The 17,161-nt window shown below is 38.3% G+C and overlaps 1 long non-coding RNA gene across 2 annotated transcripts; it reads right to left on the bottom strand.

Moving 5' to 3' along the window:
- Positions 1-4,340: 4,340 nt before the first annotated feature.
- On the bottom strand, positions 4,341-9,455 carry LOC142026753 (uncharacterized). 2 transcript variants are annotated; one of them, XR_012648905.1, is made up of 3 exons: positions 8,763-9,455; positions 7,168-7,243; positions 4,341-5,427 (listed from the first exon to the last, which is right to left on the bottom strand). It is a non-coding gene; the product is annotated as an uncharacterized LOC142026753 (long non-coding RNA). The 2 variants fall into 2 exon arrangements; XR_012648904.1 differs by having other exon boundaries at positions 4,341-5,430.
- Between the last annotated feature and the right edge of the window lie 7,706 nt (positions 9,456-17,161).

The following is a 17,161-nucleotide window of genomic DNA, read 5'->3' on the forward strand; positions in this document are numbered from 1 at the left end:
GGAACACAGTCCAACTGCACTATGTGCACTAAAAACAACAAAAAAATCCACTAGTTTGCATAATATTGTTCAGTTTATGGTTTTACGATTCAAAATACATACATAGTACTATGTGTTCAGGGGTTCTTGACATATTTGATATATTCAAACAAAATATTTTAGAGAATAAAGTCTCAAGAGTAGCACTATCTGAAGAACTGTTAACAGACATAGTTCATGTATTTAAGCTGGCAAGAAAGCAGGACACCACCAACAAGAAATGATCAAAAGAAAGATATGACAAATGTTTCTCAATTTAATCTCTCTCTAAACTGGCAAAGCTGAGAAAAAAAGCATCACATTTTCAAGGATGTATGTATCGGGTTTGCATGACAAGGTTTTGGTAGCGGGAGGCTACAGGGGTGGTTTCTGTGAGAAGATGCCAGAAGTTTCCCCTGTGTCTGACAGAGCCAATGCCAGCCAGCTCCAAGATGGACCTGCCGCTGGCCAAGGCAGCAATGGTGGTAGCACCTCTGGGATAACGTATTTAAGAAGGGGAAAGAAAAAGTTGCTGTGCAACAGCACCTGAGAGAGAGGAATGAGAATATGCGAGTGAAACAACTGTGCAGACCCCCAGGTCAGTGAAGAAGGAGGGGGAGGAGATGCTCCAGGTGCCGGAGCAGAGATTCCCCTGCAGCCCGTGGGGAAGACCATGGTGAGGCAGGCTGTCCTCCCCCAGCCTGTGAAGGTCCATGGTGGAGCAGATATCCACCTGCAACCTGCGAAGGACCCCATGCCAGAGCAGGTGGATGCCCAAAGGAGGCTGTGACCCCGTGGGAAGCCCGCACTGGAGCAGGCTCCTGGCAGGACCTGCGGATATGTGGAGAGAGGAGCCCACGCTGGAGCAGGTTTTCTGGCAGGACTTGTGACCGTGTGGGGGACCCAAGCTGGAGCAGTCGGTTCCTGAAAGACTGCAGCCTGTGGACAGGTCTCGCTTTGGAGCAGTTCGTGAAGAACTGCAGCCTGTGGGAAGAGCTCACATTGGAGAAGTCCGTGGAGGACTGTCTCCCGTTAGAGGGATCCCACGCTGGAGCAGGGGAAGAGTGAGGAGTCCTCCCCTTGAGGAGGAAGGAGCAGCAGAGACAACGTGTGATGAACTGACCCCAACCCCCATTCCCCATCCCCCTGCACTGCTGCAGGGGAGGGAGTAGAGAAATCAGGAGTGAAGTTGAGCCCAGGAAGAAGGGAGGGGTAGGGGGAAGGTGTTTTAAGATTTGGTTTATTTATTATCCTACTCTGATTTTGATTAGCAATAAATTGAATTAATTTCCCCAAGTTGAATCTGTTTTGCCTATGATGGTAATTGGTGAGTGATCTCTCCCTGTCCTTATCTCGACTCACCATCATTATGTTATAGTTTCTCTCCCTTGTCCAGCTGAGGAGATAGAGCGGCTTGGTGGGCACCTGGCATCCAGCAAGGGTCAACCCACCGTAACATATAATTCAGCATACTTAATCCCACCTAAAACGTCATCCTAATCTTGTACATTTCAGTAGCAAATCAGTGGACTGATTTGGCATCCATTCCGTAGATTCAAAGGCATACTCGTGTCCACAAAAAAACTGGGAAAGCAAAGAGACTCTATGGAAAGGATCCAAATAAATTGAGAAGTAAAACTGAATAATACTGACTTATCAACTTCAGGCAGTGCCAAATCCTCGTCATCAGAATTATTTTTCTTCCAAGATCTTACTGTGTTATGCTTTCTTACTCTTCATAAGGCCTTCAGTTTTATGAGCAATAAATGTTTTCCATACCATGAACAGATGCATTTAAATGCAATTTTTTTATTATAAAAGCTAAAGAAAAGTGTTAAAAATTAGCCCAACCAAAGTAAGCTAAAGAAAAACAAACGTTTCTTTTACTATGACAGTTCAAATGCTGTGTTTGCATCCAATCAAGGTGCATGGTCAGGCAATCTCTTACATTGAAGGATATTAAAAATAACCAATACTCAACATACACTATGGGTTCCTTAACTTTTTAGATCCTGAACCATGTCAGCTCTCAAAATTACTCTCTTTTTTTTTTTTTTCACACATGAAAATATTAGGCATGTAAGATGTTTCCTAGCATGAACTGAAGCCTGCCTTGAAGACCAGCTGTACATACACGACCTTGAAGACCACTGGTGTTTTTTGTATTAACAATGCCTACAATAAAAGAAAATCAAGTTTAAGAAGATAGTAACCATACTCACATTAGATACAGACACGGTTTGAAGCTGAATGAAAAACATATTCACATTTGGATTTGATAATACTGAAATCAGAAGGCTGTAGGTCAAAGCTGCAAAACTGTTCTCAGATTTCAAGAGCTTCCTTTTGACTACTTTCAACTTGAGGTGAAATGGTGTAAGAATATTTGGATTTTTCTGGTAATTTTGGCAATTGAATTAGTAATAAAGAAATAAACACCTTTTATATAAAAGTACCAACAACAAATACAAGGAATTTAATTAGGCCTTCAAGTTCAATATTTACCCATAAAAAGTTCAGTTTTCCCCAAATGAGGTGTTTCTGCTGAAATAGCAGTATGCAAATACCATTTCAGTCCAAAAATGCAACTATTGCATAATAAGCTCACTTCATAAAAAAAAAAAAAACCTGGTCTGAGTCAAATTTTCATTGGAATTATTTGTACCTCATAATAACAAAGACGTTAGCAAAATATTTCAGTCAGACCTTCCAAATCTCACTACTCTGAATTGCTCCAACTTAACCACATTTTAAACACAGTAAAGCTCAGCAACTATAATCTAAATCGTACACTTACCAGTCTTTTTCCCACAAGCCTTGAAGTCTAAAAGTTGCCATGGAAACAAATTCTACATTTCCACAAATTGGAAGAGCCAGTTAAAAACAAAACAAAACTGAAAAAAGATTAACTCATTGCTGACTATGCCCTGTTCAAGGTATAAAGATGGCAATGGCTAACCAGCTTGCAAGCAGTCAGGAATAATGAGAGTTACACTCTCATTAATTAATAAATTAATCAGGGATCCAAAGTGGCATGGTTCTCGTAAGATCTTAAAAAAAAGAATTAAAGAAAAAAAACCACCCCACACTGTTTCCTCCAAAGAAGCATTTTTACAGTGCATTTACAACATGCCATTTTAACTGTTAACGTGTGATAAGAGTGCCACTAAACCACAAATTATCCTGTAACCTAAGTGGAGGCAGAGCTGCTGGCTGAAGCTTTAGATTCAAGCAGCTTATACTCAAAGTGTTGCCTACATCACAGAATTACAGAGATAGTTAATCTCTCACAGCTTTGGTTTCCTATCTATAAAATGGGGATGGCAATACTTGTAGTAACAGATAATACTTGTGAAAGGTACTGCTTAATGTTTATCTGCATGGCTACCTAATCATGCAACATCATACATTTGCCATATTGTGCTCTTTTTGTATTTCATGATGTTTATCTGTGGTCTTGAGCAATACAAAGAAGCTGCAACTCCCAAGGTGGTCTCTTGTTTCTATGGAGGTGAACAGATGCATCTCCTGATATCTATTTTATAACAAGGTCTGATACATTTCAGATTATACATGACCTAAAAGCAGATGAAAAATCAAAACACAAGGGCTAGAAGCCAAGAACATTCACAAACTGGGGATCAGCTATCCTTGTTTGACCTTAGTCAAATTCTACTATTGGATGAATTAGGACTGGAATTCTTGTTACACCAGAAGTCCCTTTCTTATCCATAGGACATTAAAATAATCAGAAATGGTTCTGATAGGGAAATTTGCTTGCAAAGTCTCCTGCTTCTGGGTGATATTATTCCAAAAATGTCTAAGGTTGGGGGGCATCATCCTCCTGTTCAGTTTGACATCTGATTTATCTAAATCCTCATCATTCATTTTAACCTTGTTTAATCACTATATTGATCTTAAACATTGTGTCTTCTGAGAATGCCAACGAATGTGACAGTACTGATAATGGCTTATGTCATGTGAATCCCCGTCAACTATAAACCAGTTTCAGAGCATTAATGACACTGAAGTACATCAGATAGTAACCATTCTTAACCTAAAGCAGATTTGAAAACACAATGTAGAACAGCTGTATTCAGGTTTTTCACCTTTTTTTCCAGTAGGTTTTTCTAAGAGATCTTTGAAACATGGCAAGTTATTCAGCAGGAGTTTTGAACCTGTACAGTAAAGAGTCACATAAACTGAAAAAGTTTAAAATCAGGAGTTGACGAGGAGTCAACAGATCTTTGGAATGCATTACAGCCCCATCCTGACTGCATCAGAAAACATATATGAAAAAAAAAAGCCATCTCATTCCTGCTTCTTTTTTTTATTATTTTTCTTTAATTCTCATAGTTTAGAAAGTTTCTTATAAAGCAAGTATTTTCTTCACCCTCAATTGTAAAACAATCAAGCAACAAAAAAGACAGCAAATATCTAAAGAATCTATATATTTCCTTAAAATTTAATAAATATTACAGGAATTGATTTTTTTTTTTTTTTTTTTACTTTAAATTGTGCATTAGAGGCAGACTAACTTTTTCCAGTTCTCCTCAAAAATAAATATGGCTACAATGGGAGGTCTTAAACCCTCAGTATTATTCCCCCGTGCTGTTTCAGTGCAAACAGTGAAACTCTTTCTAGAAATTCAAACCACTCGTATAAGTGGCAGTTAGTAAAATCAAACCTATTGTTAAATACAGTTTTATTCTTCTTTTGTCCTAAAAAAACTTTCCACTGGTGAAAACCAAGAAGGTATATGCTATTTTTGCTATAAAAATGCAAATTTGCAAAAATACTATATGTCATTTTTGCCTTTGTAAAGACCAACTATAATTACAGATTTCATCAAATTTCCTAGCACTGTCTGCACAGGATAAACATTCACTGCTTTTACTTGGAAGTATGTTTCAACATTTTCAGATGAGAAACAATAGGTGTTCATGTGGCTTTAAGACACTACTCCAGTTTCAGACTAGCTACTGTCTCTGGTCATTGAAGAAAAGTCAGTGACAGAGCTTATAAGTAAAAGCGTTTTAGCATAATAAATGAAAAAAGTAATAGATACTAAAGGAACAAGGGGAGAGACAGCAAGAGAGAATTGCATGTTTCTCAAGACATATGGCACTGAGGACACTGATTAACTAACACCATCTAACCCAGAATATTCTGAGGGTGTTACATGTCAGACAAAGCTTTAAGGAGCAAAATAACTACTTCTTTCTCTTCTAAGAAAGCATACAGTAATAATCATTAAAGAAATCAGTCTCTGATTGAATCTTTTTTGTTTTATAAATTTTTAAAGCACCTCTGTATTGTTCTTCTCAAGTCCATTCTCCTTTTATGGTTTGATCACCTGGAACTGTTCTCCCTCTGAGGCTGAAGACTCAACACCATTTTTTCCTACATCTGCTGTCAGGCAGAAAAGAAATAAGAAAATCTTCAATGATCTTTGCTTTTATAAAGTGACTATCATACAACTTTGAAAGCATTACTGCCTTTTGAAACTCTTTTTTCACACAGCAATAGGGTGCACACACACTTGACCCAACATTAAAAGTCATATGCTTTAGTAATTCAAGACATTTGTATTGCACCCCATTATCTGCCATGACAATTGATGTACTGTTTAGCAATCGGTATACATACAAGTTTACAATGCTATTTTTGTCATTTTAGAATAATCATCTAGAGTCAATGTAGCCTTTGATTTTCTAGCAAACAAATCTTTGCTATTTTTGGACTACAGTCCTGAAGTTACCTCAAACTGATCTTCATAAATATCATCATCAGTCTGCAACTTTACAGTGTTCCTTGTGAGTTTCCTTCACCTTTGCTTCAAACTGATTTACTTTCCCAGTAGAAATTATGTCTCCACTAAGATTAACACATGTTCATTTTACCACAAATTTTATCACAGTGATTTCAAATAGCCAATTACAAGATGTACTCTGATGCACAGAAGTTGAACAATAAAGTTTCCATTTAGGATACTCTAATCATTAGTTCACTGCTGACCCTTGAACATTTTCTACAAATAATTCTTCTTTACTATATAGGAAATAGAAAAAACACCTTAGTCCCTAAATAATGCACATTTTATCTTTAACCAGAAGTCACAAAATAGTTTGATTTCTTACTAATATAGTAACTTGGATTAAAAGCATGATATTTTTTGATCTGTGTTCTCTTCATGTCACAAGTATTCACACAGACCCTTGCACACTAACCCTGTTTGCAAAGTGTAGATTCTTCCTTACAGAGTTCACCAACACTCTTCCTTATGCATACACCTAGAAATCTGTAGTACATTAACCCAGACAACGGTATGTTGCCTTGTTTCCTTAGTTCAAGGCTTGTTCGATTACATTCTGTATGGAAAATTCCTATGCATTTTCAATCTTAAACCAAGATGTCGTAACATCTTACATATCGGTCATAACATTCTCATCTGTTAAGAATGGCAAAACTTTTTGAGGAATTCATGGTTTTCATGTTTTTTGACACTTCTCCCTTTCTCAAAGGTTTGGACATGGGAGATACTTTTTGTGGTCTCATGTACAGTCTGAAAACATGTCCACTCAAGTGGACTGCTGTAGATTTCCATCTTCTATAAACTGCATTTTTAGTCAGGCTGATTTTAAGCCAGCTAACTTCCAGCCATTATCCCTGTTTTCACTAGACATAAATAACTTTCACCAACACATGGGAAACACCATAGACTGTAACATCTTCCAATCCCTCAGAAACCAGACAACAATTATAGAGAACATTAGCATCAAGGAACAGTTTCACAGACAATGAGAGACTGAGCCATTACAACTCTGAGAACAGCTGACAGCTTGCCCTCATTTAAAGAAGCATTCGCAATGCCTTCCAACAATAGGCCCAAGTCTATTCCACTTCTTTTCCACAGCTATATAAAGGGCATAGATCCCATATTCAACTGGCTGTGCAGATCATCTTAGCACGTCTGAGATTGCCGATCAGGACAAGACAAAACCAATGCGGTGGGTTCCGCATTGACATGTTGCTGCGTTGATATCATTAAATTGCTGTGGAAACCATTCTATAACCATTCGAAATATATCTACAGAGAAAATTGAAATAGTGTCTCTTCTTTGAATCTACTGTCTACTATCAGAATACCTGCTTTAAAATTATGTCCTTGCAGAAAGGCCTTCCACGTTTAATGTTTCCTTCCTTGGAAAAGCATCTGCTAAGACTTAAAACACAGACATATTTTAATCACTAAAAATATAATACAATAAATCAGATAAACAAAACATAACACATACAAATACAACCCTACAGTTATAGATCGAAGGGACTTTTTTTGTTGCCATCCTGTGAAAGGTTTAACCAGTGCCAGATTATTACCTTTGCCTTTTTATTAATTTTATCTGCACTGTTACGTTCACAGGCTACTAGAAACATTGCATAAAGCTTTGTCTATATGGTAAATAAGCTCTATCTGGTTACCTAGGCACAACACAAACCATTTTCTATGACCCGAATACAAAATTAAACATCTAAAAATGCAAACCTTAGGGAAAAAGACAACTAGGGTTTTCTGCCAGAATATATTATTTACATTTAACATTCATATTCTCCTGTCAAATTTTCAAGCAATGAAAATGAACAATATTTAGTGTAATTTAATTTTAAATCTTATGCTAATTGTCAGTGACCTTTGAACCTTGGAAGTAGTGCTACCATCCGCATGGCAAATGTAATTATGGAATTTGATTTCCTATATGTTGTAAGCAATGAAACTGCTTTAATTGACACTGATATGTATTTGTAATAACTTCTGTGTAAATTAAAAATCAATGCCAATTGTAGCTCCCTGGATACTATTTCTATCAAACTGGTTATTTCTTTAGAATTGGAAATATGCAGAAGCAAACATTTTGCAGAATGTACAATATATGTTTTAAATCTCAGTGTAGTTTGCATGCATGCCATTTATGTTTCAAGCTTACATATGTCACACTTATGTACACACACAAAGACAGATCCCATCCGATCAAGGCTAGCTTCAGAAGATTTTGCTTCCAGCTGATTTTTGATTGATTGTCAAGTATGCTTTACAATGACTAAGTGGGATATCATTGTATTATCTGGTATCAATGCTGCAGTGCACCATAGATATCCAAAACAGGGCTACAAAGGAAACTAAAAGTAGACTTATTCACTTGGCTTTTTTTTTTTTCCAATTTTTATAAGGCAATCTAGATTTAGAAAACCTTTCAGCCCTGTTGTGCTTTCAGAGAAATACTTGGCAAACATCGCTAATTTGTTTCTTATCATTTTTCTTTGTCCCTGTAATCATTGATTAAATGTTGGAAAGCAAACTACAAATACAAATAGCTAAAATAAAGTTACAAGTTCATACCAAGGAGGGTGTTTTTGTTTGCCATCAATAAAAATATTTTGCCATCTGGAAACAGGTATTCTTTATGAATTCAGGTAGATTTCAGACTAGGCTTTGAAATAGTCACAATAGCTGCTGTGGGGAGTGGAAGGTGATCTTTGTGGTTTCAGCCCTCAAAACCAGCATGCAGAATTGCATAAAATATTTTTCTATTGTCATAAATATCATAATAACTTCTATCAGTTTTAGGGAAAAAATTATAACTATATTTTGAAATTACCTTTTATGTTTAAATGGTGTTAACTGTATAAGCTATGTACTAAATAAAGATGGATTGAAGAACAATGAAGAGAATAAGAACACTCACAGCTCAAAGGTTTTGCTCTCACACACAGCACAGGGCCACATCTGATCTCACAGTGGTTTATGCTGCTGTGACTGCATAGACTTCATTAAGCTTTATCCTTTATATAAACACAAATGAATACATAAGTAGAAAGCAAAGAAATGCACAGATTTTACACTAGAAAAAGGGGCGGCAGAGGGGGAATCTTAATCGGAAAGCATCCAGCTACAGCTCCAGTTCTGTTTTCAAAAGCTGTTCATTCACATTGTAGCCGTAACAAGAAAGCTAATTTACATCATAGCTGCAAAGCAGCAAAAGCAGTTCAACATTATAAAATATTAAGGAAATTTTGACTTTCAAAGAAATAGCATTTCTCACCTGTAATGGAAACTCAGCATGACCTAAATCAGGTCTTTAAATTAGAAGTATTAAACCATACCAGCCCTTTACAGTAATTTCTTTTTGCTCCATGTCAAGTAGAGAACTCTCTTCTTTCTTGGATCCTTTGCTAGTGGTACTAGTCAGTGACTGGGATGTACTCAGGACTTGTGCTCCACAGTGAGAACCATTACCACCCCTCTCACTCCAGGCTCTTTTCAGCAAACTGCGTTTGAGAAGGGAAAATAGAAAAAAATCAGACAACTTCAAAACATAATTGATTTCTGTTAGCTTGCAAAAACAAGCACTTTTTTGTAATCAATGATTTTATTGTAAGCAACTTCTCATGAACTAATCCCTTTTAAAAATAAATGAATGAGAAGAAACATTTTATAAGCCAGATTTTGTAAATGCCAGAGAGGCCCAGCATAACCCAACATAGCTGTAGTTGTATTTCACTCGGCAAACAAACCTTCGACTTGTATTTTGCTTCTGATGTAGCCTAAAAGCACTTTATTATATTAAAGCTTATTGATGCCTGTAAGGCCCTTTTACCTACAGCTATTTCAAATGTAGTGAAATAATGCAACACTAATCTCTAAGACTTTTATTCCATAATAGATGTTTTTCTCACTAAATCAATTCAAAGGCTAATTGGGGTGGAAGGTGACTATCTCTAGTGGTTATAAATACATTTGCATTGCTATCAATCTTTTACACGGCTGATGTTTAACGAGGCTGAACAGGCGCTCAGCCCAGCCTCGGAACGGTGGCGCTCACCCACAGGCGTAGTCAATGCTGCCACCCAGTGGCAGAACGAGGCGCTGCAGCGCTCGGACCTCCGCACGCACTCCCGTGCCGGCGAGCACCCACCAAGGGAGGAGCAGCAGAAAGAGGCGGCAGGGACGCAGGGGTGCAGGGGATTGCTCACCTCCCTACGTGTCCTGGGGGTTCCAACCTCCGAGCAGCCGTTCCAGCACACGGGCACTGTCGCCCAAGCTCCCTCAGCTCCGCTGGTCACCTGAAACCCAACCCGTTACCGTCTACCCCAGCCAGGGGTGTAACAAAGAGCAGCAGACAGCCCATGACGGTTTAAACCAGACAAGCCTCACCTCAAGGACTAGGCAGACCAGAAAAAGGTATTGATTCCTTCAGTGTATGTTGGACCACAGTCTATGTCCATACATTCCAAGTCACTCAAAACACCTGTAAGTACATTTCCCTCTCCTGTCCAACAGTCTCTTGTCACTTTCTGAAATAAGCTTGCTCACAAACGCAACCCAGAAAAAAAGGCAAACGCTTTGCAGTTGCATTGGGCACCTGATTTAAGGTGTTATATATATTCCACAAGTTCCAGGTGTCAGAGAGAGACAAGGACCCTCAATGCTTATCATGTGACCATCTCCAAAAAATTTATAGGCAAGGCTGTCAGCAATATTCCCCTGAGCTAAGTAGAACAGGATATCCAAAGCACGTAAGTCCAGTTTACCTTCCCCCCAAAAACCTGAATTTGTCTGAAACAGGTGATAAGGGTCTCCACAGACAGTAAACTTAAATAAACAATTTTGGTCTGAAGCATGTTTAAAAACATTTTTACAGCTTTTCCCTAATGAGAAATATAGGGATACAGGAAAGAAAGCAGCTGCTTTTCTACCAGAAAATTTATTTGGGGAAAGAGCTGTTTTGTTTACTTGGTTTGCCTGTGAAACAGTCAGATTATCTAAGTGAGCTCAGTGACTCTTTCCTCCATGCATCATTTCTGCATGGACAGCTTGCAATGAAGTCTATCTTCCTCTTGAAGAAACTAATCTAAACCAATTATTTTGCATACACCTGCAACTTTTACCCATCACCAGCCAGACTGTTACAAGCATTATCCATGGAAGGATCATACATAGTGAATGGCATGTATATAATAAGCAAGCAGCCAATACAACCTTTATGAAGTTACAGTACTACTAGTTGCTCTCCAGAGTTTTACAACCAGAAACTTAAAGTAGCCAATTGCTGATAGAAGAGTGGGTTTACTGAAGCCAGCTATTATGATTCCAGAATTTTGCTTTCATGTGCCTAATGTTGCAGTAAACAGTTCATAAACCATAAGTTATGATGTTAAGGCAGTGGGCAAGAAACTTGTATTCTGTCCATTACTACTGAGTGTTTGTACATATAGTGTCAGAAGACAATATATCCTCTGTAAATATTAATGCTGTAGCATTGCAATGCACTTCACATTGCAAATAAAGACAGTGACGCAAAGTCTGTGTCTATGAATACACAGGCTAAAATGAGTACTGAAATAGAAGTGGAAGCCTAAAGGAAAACAGCATTAGAAGACAGACAAAATGAACAAAATAAAGTTAGAATTGTTGCAGACGCATATGCACAATGGTCGTTAATAGCATTTTCTCTAACTACAGCATAAATTTGCACGGTTGTTTAAAAGGAACTAGGGGATATACTTGTCAGATGGTCAGGGGAAAAAAAAAAAAGTTTAAAAAGCTTTCTCAAGACTTAAGCCAAAAATTCACATCAAAAAAAAAAAAAGAAAGAGTCCAGAATAAAAGTTCAGTTTAGGAGGCCTGTGGCTAAATAGGGAATGAATGTTACAAACAAAACCAAACTCACCTCAAACGTATTGCATACGCTGCAGCATTAGTATTGCTCCTTTCATGTGTTCCAAGATCACAGCTGGTGTCACACTGACATTTTTAATTTCTATCTCAAGTACTTTTAAACAGAGAAATATACAATTAGAAGACAACTGAACAAACTACACCTTCTCATTTATTGGTTGCTCAGAAATCGAGACCTTCGCTGTTAATTGAAAGTTCCAAAACATGACCAGTTGAGGACAAATCTAACTGGTTTGCACAGTGTAAGCAGATGTGAAAAAGGAGAAACTAAATACAGATAAAATATGCAGGATGTCAAAACAGGCATTCCAAATAGAAAAAGGATAGCAATTGTCCATTCCAGATTATTTTCCTTGACATTGTGAAATACTGCAATGTATTAACAATAAAAATAAAACAAACTAGAAGAAAACTAAACATAAAAAGGATGCAGCACTGTATATTAGGGCTAGTTAATGTGTCAGTGCAACCAAGACTACAGTCAGAGGCTGCCAATCCAACTAATGTTGCAGCCATTTCTCAATTTCCTTACCACTTCCATGCCACAGCAACAGAGGGGAGATCTGTGAAATTAGTCTCTAGCACTGTGACCAGTCATTGCTAAAGTTGTTCAGTGCCAGCCTAAGACAAATTTCCAAAATCCTAGTATCATCAGCACACTTACCTTAGAGCTTTCATTGTTATTATGCAGGAGCTGAACCTGTGATAAGCAGAGTTGGATGTTCTACAAGCACAAAACACCCCCAGTCAAGTGGGAGCATTTTATGATCTTGCATTCTGAGTATCAGCCTCTGAAGTTCTACAATTATTGCACAGAATTACCAGTTCTTTCATATAGTAGGGCTAATGCACATTTTCAGAAGTTTAAAAAAAAAAAAAAAAGGGCTAGGTTTTGGATAAGCTCTGCTGAACTTATCTAGGAAGGTTAACACCAAGATTTTCCAAGCATCTAGTGTCTAAAGAGGTATATGACAGATAAGCCAGCGTAGAACATGAAATTGGGGTCAAAGATGCTCTAGATACACACAGAAGTTCAAGTTCAGAAAGCAATCAGGCAACTTAATGGAAGAAAAAATAAAATTCACTGACGTTATTAAACTGATAAATACTGCTTGTGACCAAGAAAGTTCCTGAACTGTGGAATGCTGAAAGAGGTGACTACTGGGCAAAGTATTACTATAAGCTTTCACTTTCTTACGTTCTTTCTTGGGTATCTGTTAGCGATCACTGATGGTGACAGACTACTCTGCTAAATACACATTCAGTCTGCTGCAACATGGTTGTTCTTTTAGTGTGTCCTTAAATATCTTATCTGTTTTCACTCTTAATTTGAACTAAGCATATTTGGTAAAACTGCATTTGAAAAAAGTCACAAAAATTCATTAGAAATGTCCTTGTAATCACCTGTCTACGCTGAGACTGCTTGTGGTTTCTGATAAGCCATCTTAGTTTAAATATACTTCATTAAAAGCTTCACAGCTGTTGAGTCAGACAACCTTGTATCTTCACATGAAACACGAACTAAACGTAATCTGCTGAGTTTCCATGCAAACGTATTTTATGCTTTTAGCTCTGCACCTTCTTTCATAGTTTAGGATGGCTCACTGCTACACTGCTTTTACATTAGCATGCTTGCTGAAGGTAAGGTTCAAACAAGCACAGCATCAGTGATGACCATAAACTAATATTTTACTTACGCTAATAGGGAATGTTTGAATTTAAATCACTAAAACACTTCAGCAACCATAAAGTTCAGTTCATAAGTATTTTAAAGTTAAAAATTGTAACAGCTAGCTATTTATCTATGCTTTTGTTTTATTTTGTTTTGCTCTAAGAGCAGCATTGATGTTTAAAAAGAAAGATAGTTTTTGTTGCATGGTAAGATCATCCACATGGAAGCAGATGCAGTTTTTCTGCTGAATCAGGCCCTAATTTATAGCATATTTTATCCAGCAGAAATGCCCTAGTTTTGTTGTACTATGTTAGCATCTATTAAAACAAAATTGGAATCTTTTCAGTCCAACAGCTTTCCTTAAAAGACTCTTACAGGCAGGTTTGATCTTTACATCATGAATTTCATTTCATTGTAAGCTCTTACATTTATATTACTGCTTAACATGAACTCTCACTGAAATGTGACCTGACAATTTCTATCTATATTTATTCATGCTAAGCTTTCTGCTTAACAACCGTCAGGCTGAAAGTGTAGTATAGTTACTGTAGAAATCATATTTCCTGCTATTTGAGACAATGAAGGTCATACCAGCTTTACATAAAAGGAAATGTAATTTTTCATGTTTTTCAATTGTGGCATACATTTTAAATTCCTTACTATAATCACCTATAATAGAGTGTTTGCCAACATTGCTTTTTTCCCCAACTCCCTTTTCTCTCTTTTAAGTTAGGCATATAGTTTATCATTAGCACTGCCCTGCCTATAGGATAAAAATACAAAATACACAGATTCAAAACTTACTGAGGAATACAGCTGAAAGAAAACCCAAACCAAAACACCCAGGCTCAAACCTGTCTGTGCCCAAGTTTTATTCAAGCATTCTTATCCCATTGGCAAAATAATTTCAGCTTTCTGGAGTATGCATTCAAAGAAAGGATCCCAAAGAGATCTATAAGCTGTTAAGCATCACGTTCTTATTAAGCCAGATCAATAAGACTAAGTGCACAAGTCTAGTTCCATGATGAAATACGTGGTCAATTTCTAACTCAGTTTTATCTGCACATTAGCACCTCAGTTCCTAGCTGGTCATCAGTACATGGTGACTATAGTTACTGTCCTAATTTCTGCATTACACGTTTGTACATTAGACTTCCAAAGTTACTGGAAGGTTCGGAACAATAGATATTGCCATCACGGAAAGACAGTTACTGAAATTTTGAGTGCATTTTTCTAGTTAAAATTTTCTAGTTTTTCTATTATGTTTTTTCTTATAGCAGATAAATGTATTTAGAAATATACAGATATCATCTGTGCTCTGTAAGTACTCTTCCATGCTCACAGAAAATGCTCTACTGTACAATTTAAAACAATATAATTTCAACGAGTTGTAAAACATTGTTTTGGGTTTGTGTGGTGGGGTTTTGGTAGTGGGGGAGGGGCTGCAGGGGTGGCTCCTGTGAGAAGCTGCTTGAAGCTTCCCCGGCTCCAAGTCAGACCTGCCTCTGGCCAAAGCCAACCCCATTAGTGGCAGTGCCTCTGGGAGAACAGATTAAAGAAGGGGAAAAAACCTGCAGCGGGGGCGGAGAGTGGAATCTGTGAGAAACCCCTGTGCAGACACCAAGGTCAGTGAGGAGGGCGGGGGAGGAGGTGCACCGGAGGAGGGGATGCCCCTGCAGCCCGTGGTGAGACGGCATGCTGTCCCCCCCAGCCCATGGAGGGGAGTGGGGACTAGATGCCCACCTGCAGCCTGGGGAGAGAAGAGCCCATGCCAGAGCAGGGGGATGCCCCCAAGATGGCCATGACTCCATGGGAAAGCCCGCGCTAGAGCAGCCTGTGCCTGAAGGACTGCAGCCCCTGGAAAGGACTCATGTTGGAGCAGTTCATGAAGGACTGTCTCCTGTGGGAGGGACCCCACACTGGAGCAGGGGAAGAGTGAGGAGTCCTCCCCCTGAGGAGGAAGGAGCAGCAGAGACAATGTGTGCTGAGCTGATGCCAACCCCCATTCCCCATCCCCCTGCACTGCTGGGGAGAGGAGCTACAGAAAACCAGGAGTGGAGCTGAGCCAGGAAGGAGAGAGGGGTGGGGGAAAGGTGTTTTAAGATTTGGGTTTATTTCCCATTATCCTTGTTTTGATTGGTAGTAAGTTAAATGTATTTTGTTTTTTCCCCAAGTTGTCTTTTGCCCATGACCATAATTGGTGAGTGATCCCGCCCTGTCCTTGTCGTGACCCATGAGATTTTCTTTATATTTTCTCCTCATCACATTGGGACTGGGGGGGAGGAGTGAGCAAGCGGCTTCACGGTGCTTTGTTGCTGGCTGGGCTTAAACCACAACAAATATACAAATAGTTATAAGATAGTTCTTAAAAACAAAATTCACAGTCTTTTTTTGTAGATGACTTACAAGACACCTATTGAACATTCATAGGGTGTCAACATTTACGGCAGTTTAACATACTGAACACAAGATCAGTAGCTGGATTGGGGTTTTTTTAAGCAATGCATTTTAGCTACAAAATGGAGCATTTTCTGAAGCAGTTATTCCATTCCTGGTTACAGTTCCCAATAAAGCATATTTTATTTGGAAATAACTAATTATGTCAGTTACAAAGTGCATATAATAAGAACTTTCAAATGTCCACTCTATGTGGCAGCATTGTAGTGCAGTTGAAATAAAGTATTTTAGCACCCATATCAGGAAAAAAAAAAAAGAAAGAAACAATGCCATGGAAAAATTAATTCAGCAGCATTGTTAGTTTTGTGTCTGTACAAGTGGTACAAAATGTTTTGGTCCAGGGCTTCTTCTCTCCCTCAATAGCTTCATGCCAGTGATCCTGGACAGCACAGCCCCTGTCTCACAACAATCCTTACCTCTGTACTCCTCCCTTCCCACAGGCAATTAACTCTGTCAAGAGACTGGACATCTAACTGCTATGCAGTTAGCTTGGGAAAGAGAGAAACATCAGTGTCTGGTGAGGGTGGTTATACAAACGCTTACTGTCAAGGTTTTACACTCGTACAAGGATAGAGATCAGCTAAGGCAAATACTTGTAAAAATACGCAGCTTGATAGAAACCTCAACACTAACAGCAATCCCACCAAAGCATGTCAGCTGTATCCAATGAAATCCAGCAATGTCGATTTAATACACTGTAGCACACTGACCAAAAAAAAAGACATTATATGGAGATGGCACTGGGGTCATGACTGCTGAATGCATAGTAATTGCAGCCCATAATCAAGTTTCGAGCCATCAGCTCTATTACTAAGTTCCTCAAAAGCTGCATCTAAAAAAGCCTGTTAGCATACTAACTGTGACACCCAATGCTAATATTGAATATCATACATTCAAGACTTGGATATTCACTCTTTTATATGTTATTTGTAGACGTCAACATTGAGAAGCAGTATTATAGAACAGTTAGAGTATGCTACTAGACAGGACAAGACAAACAGCCACACGACAAAACAGCTTGGCTGCTGCTGACATGCTTCTCGGCAAGGTTAAATTCTGCCACATGGACCAAATTCAACACAGGCATTAGTGTAATAACTCTTCTCTAGAATATGCCCATCTAGATTGATTTGACTGTGAAAGAATCCAGACCACTGGGTTCTACGTCCTATCACTTGCACAGATGACCTGCTAGATAGCAATTCCAACATGAAATCAAGTATGATTGTGTAGTACCTCTAATACACTTGCTGTATTAAAAATACAGCAGTTGTGTA

The sequence above is a fragment of the Buteo buteo genome, chromosome Z (assembly GCF_964188355.1).
Source record: "Buteo buteo chromosome Z, bButBut1.hap1.1, whole genome shotgun sequence".
NCBI classification, from domain to species: domain Eukaryota; kingdom Metazoa; phylum Chordata; class Aves; order Accipitriformes; family Accipitridae; genus Buteo; species Buteo buteo.